The sequence below is a fragment of the Cucumis melo genome, chromosome 5 (assembly GCF_025177605.1).
Source record: "Cucumis melo cultivar AY chromosome 5, USDA_Cmelo_AY_1.0, whole genome shotgun sequence".
Lineage (NCBI taxonomy): Eukaryota > Viridiplantae > Streptophyta > Magnoliopsida > Cucurbitales > Cucurbitaceae > Cucumis > Cucumis melo.
The window spans coordinates 22,717,039-22,737,253 of NC_066861.1; the positions used below are offsets into that span (position 1 = coordinate 22,717,039).

Genomic DNA, 20,215 nt, shown 5'->3' on the forward strand with positions numbered 1-20,215 from the left:
TACAACTCCTTCGTCGCAAGCCGAGACAATCGCTGTCGTCGCCGTGGTTTTCCATCGTAGCCACCACGTCCAGCCCATCATTCTCGCCGCTCGCATTTCGCCAGTCGTTCGTCTCCGTCGCCCGTCTATAGCCGTCAGCATCTCCGTTGCAAGTCCCGGTCGTCCGCTTGCCGTCACGGTTTGTCGCTCGCCGTCGTCAATAAATGCGCTCCATCTGTTCGAAGAGCCGTCTTCGAGCGCAGTCTGAGTAGCACGCACGCCCCAACTCCAGCCATTAACCCGCGCAAGTTGCAAATTTCCACCAGTGTTGTCGACTTTGGATAAGTTGAAATAATTAGAATTTTAATCCTTAAGCGACTGCTAAATAATTTATTTACTTTAGTTATTAAGTTCTCTTGTTGTTTAGGACTTTACTGTTGGAAAGCTTGACCGTGACTGTTAGGATAATTTTGGTTTAAGCTAATCTCTAGGTAAGAGATTTTCCTACTAGACCTTCGTATTGAAGTGAGAGCTTGCATGAAATTCTTTTATTATGCTTTGATGTAGCTGGTATGCATAATATGATCATGTGTAAGACTCTCAACTCCTTAAGTCGACCACATTCAAAGATTGAAACTCCTTTGAAGATACAAGCTTTCTTCCAAGACTCCAACTTTAAGAATATCACGTGTTCTGCTCTCTCAAATCAAGCGTAAGCATCCAGCTGAGAGAGAATCAGGGGATCAAATTCTAGAGATCGAACCACATCACATCAGATCAACATAAATACAACATCAACACAAGTTTAACTCCACAAATCAAATTTCTTCAAAAATCTCGCGTGAACAGGGGTCATGGGCTCAATTTTAATTTTATATTTTGCCATGTCCTAGCCAATGTTATTTTTCAAAATTTACAAATCAACGCATAATTAAAGTTGTAGCTCATACTATGAATTAATTAAAGACCAATAATATGATAAAGATGGTAATTATATTCTAAAATATATATAAATAAAAGGAAAATATATTTAATTCGATCCTAATTAAGAAGATTCTAATTACATTATTATAATATATAATATATGTTCACCTTTCTTTTGCTTGTTTATATGTTGTCTTGACCTTCAAATACTAATTTGTGCAAGTATTGAGCATTGGTAACTCCTGTACTTTGAATAGTTGTTTTGAATCACTACTTCAAAAATTGGATTACTTGACGTTAATATAGTATTAAGTAAACCTTTACTTGATGTTTTTAAAAGCATCAAGTAATCAACTATCAAGTATAGTCAGATTACTTGACACTAAAAAACCGTCAAGTATACCTTTACTTGACACGAATAAATCGTTCAATCCAAGTGTTAAGTCCTCATTAGTTGGTAGCTCCATTGTATAAGAATCAATCTAAGAAATAAAATAAAGTTTAGTTAGGAAAGTGTAAGATGCAAAATATTCATAAAAATTAACAAGTAAAAACACACCCAAACATTTACTCATTAGAAATCCATGTGCCTTCACAATCAGCTCGTACATATGTTGGAGTGTTCTCATCTTAATCAGGTCTAGATTCAATATCTAATGTATCTTTGGGCATTCCTTGACAATTTAGAACTGTATTTCCAAATTTGTCATCATTGTGTTGATCCTCGAAATCTCTTTGGGGTAGAGTAAGAACAATAGACCACCGACTATCACTTAGATCCTCGACAAAAAACACTTGTTTTTTGCTTGGGTTGCAAATATAAAAGAATCGTTCTTATTCCCTACTCTACTTAAGTCAACTAACACAAACCCAAGCTCGTCAGTTTTGATATCACCACTATTTTCAACCCAATCACATTTAAAAATAGCATCCTTGAATGAATTATAATTAAGTTCCCAAATCTCTTCTATCACACCATAAAAAGACATTTATCCGATTATAGGATTTTTTATCTTTCGCGCTACATACTTGCATTGTTTTTGCAACTAAACTAACTCCACTATTCTGTACAGTTTTGTTCTTGTCATGCGACTTTGTGTGGTAGTGACATCTATTAATAGTGTAACTATTGTAACTAGTCACAACTGGATGAGGGCCATGAGCAATCGACCGCAAGTTATCTGAAATCTCCACATCTTCTGTTGCAAGTTCCATTCCAACCTAAGTGACAACGACTAAAACAACATTAGTTAATGTTAAATAATTAATTTCAAGTTATACCTTTTCTCGTAACCATGATATGAAGGTTTGATTGTGTTCATCTTAAATCCATTTCTTTTTTGATCTACTCTGTGTTGTTGTTGCAATGTGATCATATGTTTCCTTGTGATGTACAACAAGGATGTTGAAATGTAATTACTTTTAGTTTCATGAATTTCAATCAAATAAATAGATTATAGATAGAAGAACTTACTCTATATATGGTTGCACAATAACAGTATTCTCCAAAACATATCGATGAGCTTGATGTAAAAGCTCTCGTTCAGGTAGGCTAGTAACTCCACTTAACAATGGTCTACCAAGTTCTGAATTGTCAAAATTGTCTCTTAACTTTTGACAACCAAGTCCAATAGGATCTACTCCACTTAAAAATTCTGAACAAAATTTAACAACTTCTTTTAATATATAACCTTCAGCAATACAACCCTCTAGATGATGTTGATTCCTCACAGCATTTTTTCTAACCTTCATGAACCTTTCAAAATGATACATCCATCGCAAATAAATGGGCCCACAAAGTTTTACTTCTCTAACAAGGTGTACAGTGAAATGGACCATTATCGTGAAGAATGAAGGAGAGAAGTACTTCTCTAGTAAACATAATGTAATCATAATGTCTTCTTGCAGCTTCTCTACTTGTGTAACATCTATAACTTTGTTACATATAGAATTAAAAAAAGAGACACAAACGAGTTATAGCATATCGAACATGTTTTGAAAGTACAGATCTGATGGTAACGGGGAGCAATTGTTGTAAGAGGACATGACAATCATGAGATTTTAGACCATTCAATTTTGAATCTTCTATTGACACAAGATTCCTATCATTGGATGAGTAACCCCGAGGAACTTTCATTTTTGATAACGTCTTCTAAAGAAACATCTTTTCTTTCTCAGTAAGTTTATAACAAGCAGAGGGAATGAATTTTTTTTTATCCCCATTAATAGGAGTAAGCTCAGGTCAAATCTTCAAATCAACTAAATCACGTCTAGCATTCAGACCGTCCTTAGTTTTCCTGGAATATCGAGAAGTGTACCTAAAATATTCGTGCAAACATTTTTCTCAATATGCATCACATCTAAACAATGTCTAACATGAAGATGCTTCCAATAGGGGAGCTCAAAAAAAGCAGACCTCCTATTCCAAAAACTCTTGGTACTTCCTTTAGAGTGTTTTCTTTTATTGTTTATTTTTCCTCTTTCAAAGTCAGATCTTTAGTTTTTTTTCAAATACAACCTACCTAGACAAAGGTTCTGGAATACTTCCAAGTTCTCACTGACCATTAAACGATTTCTTTTGACAACGAAAAGGATGATTATGTGGTAGAAATTTTCAATGCCCAAGGTTACCATTTTTTTTCCATATTTCGATCGTATTGAAGATGTGTTATCTTCAGAAATTGGACATGCCTTATACCCTTTCACATTACATCCACTAAGGTTTCCATATGTTGGAAACTTGTTAATCGTCCATAATAGAACTGTTCTTAGGTTGAATAGTTCCTCATTATAGGCATCATAACATTGCACACCACATTTCCACAAAAGTTTTAAATCATCAATCAATGGTTCTGAGCATATCCCAATGTCATCTCCTGGTTGCTTTGGACCCAAAATCAAAATTGATAACATCATGAACTTTTGTTTCATACATAACCATGGGGGAAGATTATAAATCACCATCACGACTGGCCAATAACTGTACTTGGAGCTCATATCACTATAAGGATTTATTCCATCTGCTAACAATGCTAAACGAAAATTCCTAGGTTCATGTAACGACCCAACTTTTCGGACTAAGTTGAGGTTACTACTTACTGCTAAAACTTGACAGTAAAACATGCAAACTCATAAAAAGAAAAGCAATTTCGGGTCCTATTTTAAATCACTTTCCAAAAGTTTCAAAATATAGTTCATGGCGTCATGAAGACAAAACAGAAGAACAGTTGTTCCAACCATGACTCCATTTAATAAGTAAAAAGAAACAGAAATAACAAATACATTCAGCAGAAGCATAAAAAAACTAGACATGTCCATATGGCCTTCACGCATCCTTCTTGCCTCTCGCCGGTCAGCACCTCACGTTACCTTTGCCTGAAAAAGTTAAAGAGTAAAGGGTGAGTATAAAAATATACCTAGTAAGGGATTCAATACTACGCCCGGTGGGGTAATAACAGTTAGCTTCTTGTTAAGGGGTACCTTACATAAAACAGTCTAGTGGTTCCGTAGAACGCACACATCAATAAGTCTAGTGATCATAAAGTATACACGTATCAGTCTAGTGATCCCGTCGGATACACATATCAGTCTAATGATCTCAGAGGATATACATATCAGTCTAGTGATCTAGAAAGATACACATATCAGTCTAGTGATCCCGAAGTTTGCACATACCAGTCTAGTGATCCTAGAGGATACACATCAGTTTAGTGATCCCGGAGGATACACATATCAGTCTAGTGATCTTAAAGGATGCACATATCAGTCTAGTGATCTCGGAGGATGCACGTATCAGTCAAGGAATCCCGAAGGACACTGTACTTGCAAGGTACACTACCCCATAGATAAAGCTAACTATTACCCCTCTGTCCATACTAAACCGTCTACAACAGTCACATCACATCATCGTTCGAGCTAACGGCTCAATTTATAAGCTTAGTCAGTCAGACAGTTTAGGTTTAGTCAACAGTTTCATCAGTCACTATACATATATCCAATTCAAACAATACTGTCATCTTATCTAAGTCCAGCCAATGAATCAAATCATCACTACGGAAATACACCCGACAATCATTTCGTTTCAGTCCAAACGCTAGCATAACTACAAGTAAATTATATTATGCATAACGTCCATATTATGCTTAACGTCCCTATTCAGTCTACAACACATTCCATCAGCGAATACAGAATCTACACACGAGGTTTCCGAACCCTTAGTCCATCAACGACGTAACTCAACAAATAGCAACCCAACAACATTCTTTAACTAGACATAGCATCAAGATTTTCATAATCCATCGACATTACTATTTCAGTTAACAGCACGGTCCATCAATATAACTAAATTACATAGAACATCCGAGCATCCATACTTCATCGGCAGAACAACCCATTCACATGTATATACATGTAATCTACAACTGACAATCATATCACCTTTAATCAGTCAAGAGTACATACTAATGATGTTTTCTAGGCATACATGCATCAATCAGTTCAGTACAGTCGCTATTTTGTAATCTTCATATGAGTTACTACATTTCCAGTCTTGGTTTGGGGTCCGGTAGTAAGAAATCCTTTACCTGAGATTTAGCTACAATCCTTGTTCGAGTCAACGTCCAAACAAATCAACCTATACACGAACATAAGGATTTAAACGATGACACCACAAAAATCCACGTTTAAAACACTCCAAAGAAACATTCACAGACTTACCCAAGTAGAGGAGAGTTAACTCCAAACTACACTTGCCGTAAAACCCAAGAATTCGAGCATCACCTCTTTAACGCCTTCAAGGATCAAAAGTTAACCCAACCAATAAATCTAACGTTTTATTTCAACATCTATACTCGAATAGGCTATAGAAAACGTTAGGAACTCACTAATTCACCCTTACCAAAGACTTACTGTGACTCAGCTGGAGGGAAACGGCTTAAGTGACTTGGTGAACAGGGAGATCAGCTTATAAAATTGGCTTGCCTTGGAAGGCAGCTCGTCTCGAGTCGGCTCAGATCGCCTCGTGGCTCGGCTCTGCTCGCAGCTCGACTTGGTTAAATAGGCATCGACCGGAAGAGGAGATGATTTGGGTCGGGTCAGATAAAGACAGAAGCGGTGACTGGGTCTTGCAAGAATGCGACAAACGAAGGACGGAGAGGGATTGAGATGGCCGACGGTCTATGGATACAAGAAAATCGAAGATGTGACGTAAATCGCTCCACCACGCGGCTGCCGGACTTCACAAATAGAGACAGATTTTACCGACGAACGAGAAGATGCACGGCGGTGGCTATTGGGCTTCGTCGAACGACACACGAGGAGAAGACAGGGGCTCGACGGCTGCGACGACGGACAGAGAAGAGGAGAGAAGAGATTGAAGATGAGCGTAGGGGGGAGAGGCGCCGCTGGAGGAAGAAGAAGAAGAAGAAGAAAACGCAGGGGAGCTGGCGACGCGCGGGAGAGAAGAAGAGAGATTTAGGTTTTTTTTTAAATAATAATAATAATAATAATAATAATAATATAATATTACTATAATAAAATTCATATCATATTATTATTTTATTATTTTATAATATATCATATTATTAAAATTTACACCCTTCATTTTCTTTTTCTTTTCTATTCTAAACCAAATAAATTTAACACCCAAAAATTTTTAAATCATCAAATTAGTACAAGTGTCAAGAAATTTACCTAAAAAATCTGGAGCATTACATTCTTCCCTCTTTAAGGAACTTTCGTCCTCGAAAGTTCTATTCCTCGAACAACTCTGGATAACGAGCTCTCATGTCATCTTCTCTCTTCCATGTAGCCTCTTCAACTTTGTGATTCCGCCATAAGACTTTAACTAAAGGGATCTCTATGTTTCTCAACATCTCTACCCCTTTAGCCAATATTTTAGCTGGTTGTTCTGTAGAACTCAAATTTTCATCTATCTCTAATGGCTCGTAATCTAGTACATGGGATGGATCTAACACATACTTTCTCAACATAAAAACATGGACTATGTCATGAACTACCGAGAGTGATGGCGGCAACACCAAACGATACGCCATAGGGCCAATTTGCTCCAGAATCTCAAACGGTCCAACGAAATGAGAACTCAACTTTCCCTTCTTTTCAAATGTAAGACACCTTTCATAGGTGCTACTTTCAAGAACACTTTGTCTCCCACATCAAACTCAAGATCTTTCCGTCTCACATCAGCATAACTCTTCTATCTACCTTGTACGGTCTGCATACGTGCTCTACTTTTCTGTATTGCTTCGTTAGTAGACTAAACTAGCTCAGGACCCATTAACTGTGCTTACCAACCTCATCCCAGTAAATAGAGGATCTACAACATTTGCCATACAAGGCCTTAAACGGTGTCATGCCAAGGTAGCCTGAAAACTGTTATTATAAGCAAATTCCATCAAATGCAAGTGAGAATCCCAACTACCTGAAAATTCTAATGCGCAAGCTCGTAACATATCCTCTAAAATTTGGTTCAGACGCTTAGTCTGACCATCAGTCTGTGGGTGGAAAGTAGTACAGAAGTCTAACCTCATGCTCATAGCAGCCTGTAAACCCTTCTAGAACTTGGAAGTGAAACGAGCATCTCTATTAGAAACAATCAACGCTGGCACTCCATGCAGTCTCACTATCTCAGTCAAGTACAACTATGCCCAGGATTTTCTCGGAATGAAGTGTGCTGATTTGGTAAGCCTATCAACAACAACCAAAATCACTGTAAAACCCCTCAAAGTTCTAGGCAGTTCTATAATAAAATCCATAGACACATTTTCCCACTTCCATTCCGGCACACTCAAGGGTTGTAATAAACCTGCTAGTTTCTGCCTTGGTGCTTTAACTTGCTGACACACCAAACATTTACTGACAAATTCTGCCACCTCTCTTTTCATATTACGCCACCAACAAACTCGTTTCAGGTCCTGATACATTTTTGTATTTCCTGGGTGCATGGAAAATGAGGAACTATGAGCCTCAGTCAATAATTTTGTTTTACTACATCGTTTGCTAGCACACAAAGGTGCCTCTCAAACAAAAGCCCACCATCAAAGGATATGGAGAACTCAACAACTTGCCCTGCTTTTGTTAGGCAACGCTTCTCAACCAAATAAGGATCGTTACGCTAAGCAACAATAATCTTTTGTCTCAAATTCGCCTGCACCGACAACTGAGCTAACTACGAGGCGACTGCCCCTACTGATACTGCAATCTCAGCCCTCTCAAAATCTCGGTACAACGGGGTCTGTCTGGTAATAAGTGCTGCTGAATGTGATACCTTTCTACTAAGAGCATCAACTACCACATTTGTCTTGCCAGAATGATACAATATCTTACAATCGTAATCCTTTACTAATTCAAGCCATCTTCGTTGTCTCATATTCAACTTCTTCTGAGTGAAGAAGTATTTCAAGCTTTTATGATTCGTAAAGATCTATATCTTTTCACCATACAAGTAATGTCTCCATATCTTCAGTGCAAAAACTACTGCTGCCAACTCTGAATCATGGGTAAGGTAATTCTGCTCATGACTCTTCAACTGACGAGAAGCATAAGTGACTACCTTATCTTGCTGCATCAAAACACAACCTAAACATTTCTTAGAAGCATCACTGTAAATTACAAAACTTCCTGAACCATCAGGTACAGTAAGAACCGGTGCAGTAATGAGCTTCTGTTTAAGGTTTTGAAAACTATCCTTACAGGCCTTGCTTCAAACAAAAGGAGCTCACTTCCTGGTCAACTAAGTAAGAGAAGTAGCTATACGGGAAAATTCCTCCACAAACCATCGGTACTAGCCTGCTAAACCCAAAAAGCTACGAACTTCACTGACTGTGGAAGGTTAGAACCAACTGGTAACTGCCTCTATCTTAGCTAGATCCACAGAAACACCAGCTTTGGAAACTGCATGGCCTAGAAAAGATACATGCTTCAACCAAAACTTACATTTTGAAACTTTGCATACAATTTATTAGCTCGAAGGGTTTCTAGAACCATGCGTTAATGCTCCTCATGCTCTGCCTCTGTCTTGAAATATATCAAAATATCGTCAATAAACACAATCACAAAAGTGTCTAGGAAATCCCTAAACACCATGTTCATCAAATTCATAAACACTGCTGGCGCATTCATCAAACCAAAGGACATCACAATAAACTCATAATGCCCATATCTAGAACGAAAGGCTGTTTTCAGTATATCACTATCCTTAATCCTCAACTGATGATATCCTGACTGGAGATCAATCTTAGAGAACACTATAAATCCCTATAACTAGTCAAACAGATCATCGATTTTGGGCAAAGGATATTTGTTTTTAACAGTTACCTTATTCAACTCTCTATAGCCAATACATGAGCGCATCGACCATCATTCTTTTTAATAAACAAAAGTGGTGCACCCCAAGGTGACACACTCGATCGAATGAAGCCTTTGTTAAGCAACTCGTGTAACTGCACTTTTAGCTCTTTCAACTCTGCTGGGGCCATTCTATATGGAGCTCTAGATATAGGATAGTACCAGGTTCCAGCTCAATAGCAAAATCAATCTCTCTGTGATGAGGTAATCCTGGAAGTTCTTCGAGAAAAACATCTGGATAGTCCCTCACAACTGGTTCCGATGACAACAACACATCAACCTCTCTATTATCTACCACATTGGCCAAGATACTTCAAGTTCCCTGGTTAAGCAGTTTGCTGGCCTTCATAGCTGAGATTACCTTAGACAACGACCTTGATCCTTCCCCTTTAAATTTAAAGCTGGCCATAAAGGAAGGGTTAAACGCTACCTCCTTACGGGAACAATCTATACTAGCATGGTTAGCAGCTAGCCAATCCATACTCAGAATTACATCAAAATCATGCATATCCAAGACTAACAATGTTACTTCTATTACATGACCTGTTATCTCAATCTGGCATGCCTTTACCTTTTCTTTTGACAACATACTCTCCCTAGAAGGAGTAGATACTGATAAAACATGGTTTAGGGGCTCTACCTCTAAGCGTGCATGCAACACAAATGCAGAAGAGATAAAGGAATGCGACGAACCAAAATAAAAAAGAACTAAGGCATAATGCCCTAACACTGGAAGCGTACCTATCACTATAGTGTCTGCTCTCTCAACCTCAGACTTATTCATAGCAAAGACTCTACCTTGCTCTGAAGCACCTGGTCCCTAATTCTGTGCAACCCTGGTAAGTCTCATCGGGCATCTATCATTCATAAGCCCTCTTGCTTACACTTGAAACAATTCCTGGTCCCAAACAAACAACGACCCAGATGGTACTTCCCACAGGTGGTACATAAAGGCTTCCCTCTAGCAACTTCCCCTGCCTTAAAAGGTTTCTGCTGGAAACGACGAATATCTCCACCTGATCTAAAGTTCCTCGACGACAGTGTAATAGGCTGCTACTTAGCCTTTCTTTTCTGTCCTGAAGTCGACCCTCTTCCTGCGATCTTGAAGGAGTTAACCCTCTACTGTAAATTGAGATCCACTGTCAGGCGCAGTGCATCGGCATTGGTGACTGGTCGAAAGGCTCAAACGAGACCCTGGATATCTAGCTTAAGACCTCTAAAAAACTTATAAGCTTTGGCAGCCTTGGTTGCTATCATCTCAAGAGCGAAGCGGGACAACATATCAAAATCTGCATCATACTACTCCACTGTCTTATCGCCTTGCTCTAGGTTTAGAAACTCTTGCCGCTTGGCATCTTGCAAACTGGCAGAGAAGAATTTCGCATAGAAACTCTCCTATTACTATTCCCAAGTGATCTTACCCACATCACCTCCTCTCTACCGTCTCCCACCAGGCATTGCCTCTGTCTGTTAACATAAAAATGACGCACTGAAGTTTCTGATCATCATTTGAGCCTTTGTGGGGTCCTCCAAAGATTCGTTGAATTTCGTAGGGTTGTACTTTCTGAAATCCCTCAAATGTTTAGCTTCTACTGAAAACTAGTCCGGTACGTTCTGGGGTACAGTTGGAGCCTGAGTAGGAGCTAATGGGGCAGCCTACTACGACTCCCGCATCTACATAATAAAATCCCTGAACCTCTACTCCATAGCAGCGAGGTCTGCATGAGTGACTAGTGAAGCAGGGTCGATAGCTTCAGCTACAGGTTGCACTTCAGGTTGAACACGTCCTGCTCCTCTTCCTCGACCTCTTCGACCACCCCTATGAGCACCTCTCCTTGGCGGCATATTTCTAACAACCACCAATGACTCCGTTAGTCTCATACAATAATTTACTTTATAGTTTAACTTATTCAAGGTCATACATATAGAGTTATACATATAATTTCATGAAAGTGTACCTGACGAGTGGCAAAGGATCGTTTAGCCATAAGGACACAAAACACAAACTCACATCGTAATTCAGTCTACAAAACCTAAAACTTAGGCTCTGATACCTACTGTAACGATCCAACTTTTCGGACTAAGTTGAGGTTAATACTTATTGATGGCTCTGATACCTGCTGCGGCTCTCGCATCTGTATAATCAAATCCCTAAACCTCTGTTCCATAGCAGCGAGGTCTGCATGAGTGACTAGCGCTGCAGGGTCGGTAGCTTAAGCTATAGGCTGCACTTCAGGTTGGACAAGTCCTGCTCCTCTTTCTCGACCTCCTCGACCACCCCTACGAGCACCTCTCCTTGGCGGCATATTCCTAACAACCACCAATGTCTCCGTTAGTCTCATACAATACATACAATAATTTACTTCACAGTTTAACTTATGCAAGGTCATACATATAGAGTTATACATATAATTTCATGAAACCGTACCTGACGAGTGGCAAAGGATCGTTTTAGCTAGAGGGACATAAAACACAGACTCACATCGTAAGTTAGTCTATAGAACCTAAAACTTAGGCTTTGATACCTACTGTAACGATCCAACTTTTCGGATTAAGCTTAGGTTACTACTTATTGCTAAGGTTCGACAATAAAACACATAAACTCATAAAAAAACCTGTTTACAATTCATTAAAAACCTTCAATACATAAGAAAAGTAATTTCGGGCCCTATTTTAAATCGCTTTCAAAAAGACCTGTTTACGATTCATCAAGACAAAACAGAAGAACAGTTGTTCCAACCATGACTCCATTTAATAAGTAAAATGAAACATAAATAACAAATACGTTCAGCGGAAGCATAAAAAAACTAGACATGTCCATATGGCCTTCAAGCATCCTTCTTGCCTCTCGTCAGTTTGTCCCTCGTGTTACCTTTGCTTGAAAAAGTTAAAGAGTAAAGGTTGAGTATAAAAATATACCAAGTAAGGGATTCACTACTGGTCCTGCTGGGGTAATAACAGTTAGCTTCTTATTAAGAGGTACCCTACATAAAACAGTCTAGTGGTTTCGTAAAACGCACACATCAATCAGTCTATTGATCCTGGAGGATACACGTATCAGTCTAGTGATCCGATCGAATACACATATCAGTCTAATGATCCCGAAGAATGCATATATCATTCTAGTGATCTTGGAGGATACACATATCAGTCTAGTAATCTCGGAGTATACACATATCAATTTAGTAATCCCGAAGGATGCACATACCAGTCTACTGATCCCGAAAGATACATATATCAGTCTAGCGATCCTGGAGGATCCACATATCAGTCTAGTGATCCCGAAGGATGCACATATCAGTCTAGTGATCCCGAAGGATACAAATATTAGTCTAGTGATCCCGGAGGATATCAGTTCAATGATCCCAAAGGATACATATATTAGTCTAGTGATCTTGGAGGATGCACGGATTAATGTAGGAATCTCGAAGGACACCATGCCTACAAGGTACACTACCTCATAGATAAAGCTAACCGTTACTCCTCAGTCCATACTAAACCATATACAATAGTCACATCACAATATCGTTTAAGCTAACGACTTAGTTTATAAGCTTAGTCAGTTAGACAGTTTAGGTTTAGTCAACAGTCTCATCAGTCATTAAACATATATCCAATTCACACAATACTGTCACCTTATCTAAGTCCAGTCAACGAATCAAATCATCACTATGTAAATATAGCTGACCATCATTTTTTCTCAGTCCAAATGCTAACACAACTATGAGTAAACTATATTATGCATAACGTCCACATTATGCTTAACGTCCCTATTCAATCTACAACACAGTCCATCAGCGAAGACAAAATCTACACATGAGGTTCCCGAACCCTTAGTCCATTAAGGACGTAACTCAATAAATAGCAGCCCAACAACATACTTCAACTATACATAGCATCAAGGTTTTCATAATCCATCGACATTACTATTTCAGTTAACAGCACGGTCCATCAATATAACTAAATTACACAGAACATTAGGGCATCCGTACTCCATCGGCAGAATAACCCATTCACATGTATATACATGTAATCTACAACTAACAATCATGTAACTTTTAATCAGTCAAGAGTGCATACTAATGATGTTTTCTAGGCATACATGCATCAATCAGTTTAGTACAGTCGCTATTGTGTAATCTTCATATGAGTTACTATATTTCAAGTCCCGGTTTGGGGTCTAGTAGTAAGAAATCCGTTACATAAGATTTAGCTACAATCCTTGTTTGAGTCAACGTCCAAACGAATCAACCTATACACGAACATAAGGATTTAAACGATGACACCACCAAAATCAACATTTAAAACGCTCCAAAGCAACATCCACAGACTTACCTAAGTATATGAAAGTTGACTGCAAACTACATTTGCCGTAAAACCTAAGAATTCGAGCGTCACCTCTTTAACACTTCAAGGATCAAAAGTTAACCCAACCAATAGGTCTAACATTTTATTTCAACATTTATACTCGAATCGGCTATAGAAAACGTTAGGAACTCACTAACTCACCCTTACCAAAGACTCACCATGACTCTGCGTGGAGGGAAACGACTTAAGTGGCTCGGTGAACAGGGAGATCAACTTGGAAAATTGACTTGGCTTGGGAGGTAGCTCGCCTCGGGTCGACTCGGTTCGGCTCGGCTTGGTTCTCAGTTCGGCTTGGTTAAATAGGTGTCGGCTGGAAAAGAAGATGATTTGGGTCGGGTCGGATAAAGACAGACGCGGTAGCTGGGTCTTGCGAGGATGCAGCAAACGAAGGACGGAGAGGGACTGAGATGGCTGGCAGTCGACGGATAGAGGAAGACCGAAGACGCGATGTAAATTGCTCCACCATGTGACTGCCAGACTTCACAAATAGAGATAGATCTGGCCGACGAACGAGGAGATGCGTGGCGGTGGTGACTGGGCTTCGTCGAACGATACACGGGGAGAAGACAGGGGCTCGATGGCTGCGGCGGACGGAGAAGAGGAGAGAAGAGATTGAAGATGAGAGTTGGGGGAGAGGCGCGACTAGAGGAAGAATAAGAAGAAGAAAACGCAAGGGGGCTGGCGGCACGCATGAGAGAAGAAGAGAGATTTAGGTTTTTTCTAAAATAATAATAATAATAATAATATAATATAATAATAATAATATAATAAAATTCATATTAAATTATTATTATTAAAATTTACACCCTTCATTTTCTTTTTCTTTTCTCTTCTAAACCAAATAAATTTTAACACCCAAAAATTTTTAAATCCTTCAAAAATTAGTACAAGTGTCAAGAAATTTACTTAAAAAATTTGGGGTGTTACAGTACAGAACTAAAATTTGGCCACATGGTGTTAACTAACTTCCAAGCTAGAGAGTCATCACGGTGCCTCAATTTATCTTCAATTTCTCTTTCATTAACATACCAAGTTAAGTTTTTAGCACATTCAACACTTCTAAACATTTGTTGAAATCGTTGAATAGGTGGAAAGTACCACACCTAGACTCACTGCATTCCGAGCACACAATTGTGTTGGCATATTCCTTTCGATACAAGCAACAATGATTAGGGCATGCATGAATCTTTTCATATTTCATTCCTAGTGCAACTAACATTTTCTTTGCATCATACATTGATGTAGAGAGGTCATTAGGAGAAGGTAAGATGTCTTTTAATGCTTTCAGGAGTTTTGAGAAACTAATGTTACTCCATCCATATCTAACTTTTAAGTTATACAACTTCATTAATGTAGACAATTTGGTGAATTTTTTGCATCCTTCGTATAACGACTGTTCAACATCATTAAGCAATTTCTGAAAACCACTTGGATCCTTTGAATATTGCTCATGAGCAATTTGAACCATTTTTTTTATATTTCCAACATCATTCTCTTCATACATACACTTAGAGGAATCTCCATGGAAGGATGAATATTCACCATGCCAAAACCAAATCCTATAACTTTCATCAATGACATTAAAATATAAATGATCTCTTATATCATTGGCTTTATGTTTTTGACAATTTTCACACTTTAAACAAGGACAACGTATAGAAGTATTAGTTGTATTGGAACACTACTACAAATTTAGGTTTTAACTACGCAAGTTTTGCGTCATAAAGACTTTCAACGACACAATTTTTGTGTCATTGAAGCCAATTTTTGTGTCATTGAAGCCACTGCCAAGAAAGTCTATTTAACAATACTTTGGAAAACGTGTCACTAAATGTGCTTAGATGACACCAAAATTGTGTCATTAATACCTTTACCTTGACGCAATAAATATGTCACCGTTATTTATAACTCGACACCAATATGTTGTCATCAATACCCTTATATTGACGCAAATCATGTGTCACCGTTATCTATATCTTGAGACTAATATATTGTTATTAATACTCTTAGATTGAAACTTTAAATGTGTCACCATTATCTATTACTCGACACGAATTTATTGTCATTAATAACTTTATATTGACGCTTTAAATGTGTAATTGTTATATATACCTTGACACGAATATATTGTCATTAATATCCTTACATTAACACTTTAAATGTGTCACCGTAACCTATCACTCGACACGAATATATTGTCATTAATATTATTACATTGACAATTTAAATGTGTCACCGTTATCTATCACTGGATACAAATATATTGTCATTAATACTCTTATAACGACGCTTTAAGTGTGTTATCTTTCAATATAACTCGACACTAATATATTGTCATTGTAAATGTTTCGTCACACGATTATTGTCAAGAAATGTGCTTTGACGATACTGTTTCTATTGAATAAAGGCTTATATGTCAACACATGTTTGGTGTCAATGTAACAAAGTATCAAGTTCCTAAATATATGTCAACACGAATCCTAAAACATATGTCTAAGTGGATTGCACAAAATATTTTTTCAATGGCTACCACTGTAGGATAATCAAAGCAACATTCCTAAGTACATGTCAACATGATTCCTAAAACAAAATAGTTAAGTTATGGTTGCAAAACATAAAGCATGCTTACCAAATCCACACTTCCATATCTTGATTACCCTCCACAGAGGTTTTTGATAAATTAAGTTAACATCATCATCAAAGTTATTCCAAGAACAAAAGTTACAACCAATGTTATGAGAAAACAACAAACAATGTAACAAATAACAAACACTCTAAAAATTTACATCAGAAGGTGACTCCAAAAATCCAAATAATATATAAAATGCAGTTGAAAAATAAGTAAGTTTTAAAACTTTCTTACCATGAGGATTGGGAAGTGTTGTTATCAAAGATCTCTTGTAGTTCCTCTTTTATCAAATTCAACGCAAAAAATATAGTAGACAATACATTGATCCAAATAATCATTGTTTTTCCTTGGGAACCATAGCACAAGAAAACATTATCATTGACATACAACACATAAGTAAATCTTTAATGGCTTAAATTGAGAAGTCATAGTTTTGTATCTTATCCTCGTATAGTTTTAAATTTAGTCTATCACTATTCATAAATGTTAAAATTAGATAATAATGAAACTTACATAGCATGATACTTCATAGATTAGCACAAGTTTGAAAAACCAAAAAACATCATCTAAGGAAAAATTAATTTTTTTTACTAATTGAAAAATGTAATATGCTAGATGCAAGCCAAGAACCAAGAAAAAGAATAAGGAACTCACCAATTTAACTTACAAAAGAAAAAAAATATTTACTCTTAATTTTTACTGTAGCTTGGTGGCAAGTTAGGATGTTAGACCCAAGAGAATGATTGTTAATAAAAATTCTTGAAATCAAAGCTTGAAAGGAAAGTGGTTAGTAGAAAAAGGAAAACATATAAAAGAATATGTAGGGAATATCAAGAGAATTTGTAAAAAAAATAAAAACAAGTTGTTTTATAGATGCAAATTTAATTCGCAAACAAAAAGTAGAAAGAAAGGGAAGAAACTCTCAAACAAATGGAATACTCATTGCCTTTTTACCTCTTAGAAGATTACCTTTTCATTGGATAAAAAAGATAGTTGGAGTTTTTGGGAGAAAAATGGTAGAATGGAAAGAGAAGAGTAAAGAAGATTGCTAGAATTTTTGAGAGAAAATGGCAAAATAGGGAGGGCAGAGTTCTGGCAATAACAACAACAACAACAACAACAACAACAACAAAAAATCTACAGAGATTCTCTAAGCAATAAAAAAAATTGTTTTCTCTCGTAGATATTCTTTCTAATACACTTTTTTTCTCTCTCTTTTTCAAATGACAAAAGATCCCTTTTTATAGACCCCGGGGTGTGCCACAAATTAGGAAAAAATAAGTATAAAATCAAATTAGGTTATTTTATTGAATTTCTTTTTTTCTAAAATAGTAAAAATATGATATTGAAAGATTTTGTATAAAATAAAATACTTTGTTTTTTTTCCTAAAATGATAAAGATAAATTAAAAGAATTTTGTATGAAATAAATTATTTTACTTTTTTCCTAAAATGATAAATCAAATATGATATTAATAAAATAAAATACTTTGTTTTTTTTCCTAAAATGATAAAGATAAATTAAAAGAATTTTGTATGAAATAAATTATTTTACTTTTTTCCTAAAATGATAAGTCAAATATGATATTAATAAAATATTTCTTTTTCTAAAATGATAAACGTGATAAATTGATTTTTTTTAAGATAGATACTTTCATTAATGAAAGATTTAAATAATAATAACAATTATTATAAGATTTTATATTATTATAAAAAAATTACTTTTTTTTTAACAAAATAAAATGAATAAAATATCTTAACCATTGCTACAATTAATATTTTAAAGAATAATAAAAAATGTAGGATAAAATTAGGTGGCTACACTTCAAAGATTTTATCCTTTGTGTATTTATATTTCTATTTATTATTATTATATTAATGAGAAGGTATTTTTTGTTGAAAAAAAAACTAAATGTTTGATATGTGTCCCAACAAGTGTCGGAGTGTTGAGCAAAAACATGCCAGAAAAACTTAGGTGTCTTACACAATCATCTCAGGTATAAGAGACGTATATTTTATTTTGTATGCACACTTTCCTTTAATTTGTTTCTAATTAAAAAGTGGCTGAGCCTAAAGAACGGTAGTTGTAATCTTGATAAGCATCTAAAGAAGTTATTCAAATATATTTGACACGACCAAAGTGTGTTTCACTTAGCAAGAGGCTTAGCTAGAAAATGCAAAGAATTATGAATTACAATGCTATCAAAGGCCGAGCTACAATCAATTCGTTGATTCAATTCGACAGCTTGAGAGCAGAAAATGGGGAAGAAACGGCCTCTCAACCAGATTAATTATAACCCAACTCTAATAATTTTAGTTACAAAGTTTCATGCATATATCCTAATATTAAGAATTCAATACAAAGAATCCAACAAAATGGAGCAAAGTTTCCGGCAAATCAATTTTACAAGTTACAAAACAAACCAAAGCCTAAGGCAATCTTAGGAAAAAGTTAGACTATCAAATTGACCAAAAAATTTAAATAAACAATCATCCAACTTAGACTGCTATCAAATTCCACACATAAATTATTTCTCACAAAAGTCGATCGCAATGAAACATACCTCAACATCCAAGCACAACGTAAAACAAAGATTAATGTTAGCGTGTTCTTGGAATGGATCTAGATTAAACCTAACACTTCCTACATAAAACAAAACAATACAATGAGAAAAATGAAAGAAAACGCTATAACTATAACCCAATTGGTTAACCCTTTATCTTTCTTAAGTTTTTGGTTTTTAAGAATTGAGACTATTTTCTCTTCATTTTTTACCATGACCTTTATCTTTCTTAAGTACAATAATTGTATTATTCTTAAGTAAAGTTCTAAAAATATAAGCAAACTTTTAAAAACTATCTTTTTATTTTAATTTTGAATACTTGTACTAATTTTTTAAAACATCAGTAAAAAGAATATGTCTAAGCCAGAAACTCACGGGTGAAAGATGTGTTAACAAAACTAAATTTACAAAAACCAATTAGACTTATCCGAACGAGACCTAAGAAACCAAGATGATTAAATATGATCACATCCTTTACCTGAAAAAAAGAACAGGTGATTGGCATAATCCCAACAACTTTTCTCAAATCCCACAATTCAAATTTTGCAATATCCAAACCATCAATGAATATTCTTCCTATTTCTAGTTCAACAATCCGAAATAAAGCATTAAGTAGCATTAAGTATGCTTGATTTTCCAGCCCCAGCCCATCCAACGATTCCAACATTTTTCATTACAAAAAACACTAAAAGAGATCCCATGAAGACGAGTCAGAGCTCGAGTCTATAGCGTAATACAACAACTATAAAATTTTATAACTCCAAACGAAGGCCATCCCGACGGCGGTCGATTGCTCTCGATAATTGATGGTGCTTCCGAAGCTAAATCTATATACCTCCCAATGCGCTTGACCGAGTTTAAACTATTTTCAAACATACTTTCAAGTGTGAGTACATCTGTCAACAAAGAAGTAATAGTTAAAACATTTGTAATTAGAAGTCCATGGTGGATGCAAATGCTTGTTAGTTTTTTCTTTGCTATTCCCCATCACTGCAAAAGTTGCTGTAAGCCAAATCATTAGAGCTCCCACAGTTTGTAAGCGAATGGCTAGCCATTGGTTTCCACTTATCATCACAAGGCTAAATCTTAATGTTATTGTCCATAGATTTTCCATTGGTTTCAACAATCCTATCATAAGCTTTGTATGCACGAATGGTTGATACACCATTTAGAGCTTCGATAAATTGTGCGTAAATGGGAGATCTACTTATCGAGTCTAGTCATCATACTTCTTGAGATGTCCTCTACATAAAAAAAAAAGAAAAGAATAAAAAATAGGTCTAAATTAACGGTTTGTGAAATTGAAACATAAATATAAGTAAAAAAGTGCAAACAATTATATTTCAATACTTGCGTTCTTATCAGAGTTTCTCTAATATAATTAATCT

General features: G+C 36.3%; 1 pseudogene; it reads right to left on the minus strand.

Annotated features, from left to right (window-relative positions):
- LOC127149576 (ABC transporter C family member 2-like) overlaps positions 1-20,215 on the minus strand; it is an 83,953-nt pseudogene that overhangs the window by 59,070 nt on the left and 4,668 nt on the right.